Source organism: Trichechus manatus, unplaced genomic scaffold, assembly GCF_000243295.1.
Source record: "Trichechus manatus latirostris isolate Lorelei unplaced genomic scaffold, TriManLat1.0 scaffold00120, whole genome shotgun sequence".
Lineage (NCBI taxonomy): Eukaryota > Metazoa > Chordata > Mammalia > Sirenia > Trichechidae > Trichechus > Trichechus manatus.
The window spans coordinates 4,201,634-4,202,664 of NW_004444056.1; positions in this window are offsets into that span (position 1 = coordinate 4,201,634).

Here is a 1,031-nt window from a genome sequence, read left to right on the forward strand (position 1 = left end):
GCTTAAGCTGCGTTCTTAGCATTTATGAAATCAAACAAAAATTTATGGAATTTTTATTCCAGAACAAATATTTATGGAATGAAAACTCCATTTACATTGGCATCTAAGAGAATAAAATACATAGGAATAAATGTATCCAGTGATGTGAAAGGCTTATACAATGAAAATTATAAAACACTGCTGAAAGATATTGAAGAAGACCTAAACAGATGGAAAGACATTCTGTGCTCATCAATTGGAAGACTTAATATAGTCAGAAAGTCAATACTACACAAAGTGATCTATAGATACTATGTAATCCCAATGAAAATTCCTATGGCATTCTTTACAGAAATGGAAAAACTAATCCTCAATTTTCTATGGAAAGACAAGAGACCCCGAATAGCCAAAGCAATTTTGAAAAAGAACAAAGTAGCAGGCCTCACACTTCCTAACTTCAAAACATATTACACAGCTACAGTAATCAAAACAGCTTGGTACTGGTTTATTGATAGACACCTAGACCAATGGAATAGAATTGAAAATCCAGAAATAAATCCAAACCTCTATCGTCAGCTGATTTTTGGAAAGGAGGCCAAATCCATTCAGTGGGGGAAAGAAAAGTCTCTTGAACAAATGGTTCTGGCAAAACTGGATTTCCACATGCAGAAAAATGAAACAAGATCCATACCTCACACCATACACAAAAACATTCAAAAAGGATCAAAAACATAAATGTTAAATCTAAAACCCTACAGTTCTTGGAAGGAAATGTAGGAGCAAAGCTTTGGGACCTAACTGGTTTTCAGTAATAGATTATCAAACACAATGATGAATGCACAAGCATCAGAAAACAAAACAGATAAGTAGGACCTCATAAAAGTTAAATACTTATGCTCATCAAAAGACTTAATAAAAATAGGGAAGATATGGCCTACAGACTGGGAAAAAATATTTGGGAATGATGTAATTGATTAGAGTCCAATATCTAAAATATATAGCGAACCTCTACAACTTAATAACAAAAAAGACAAATAACCATATCGAAAACT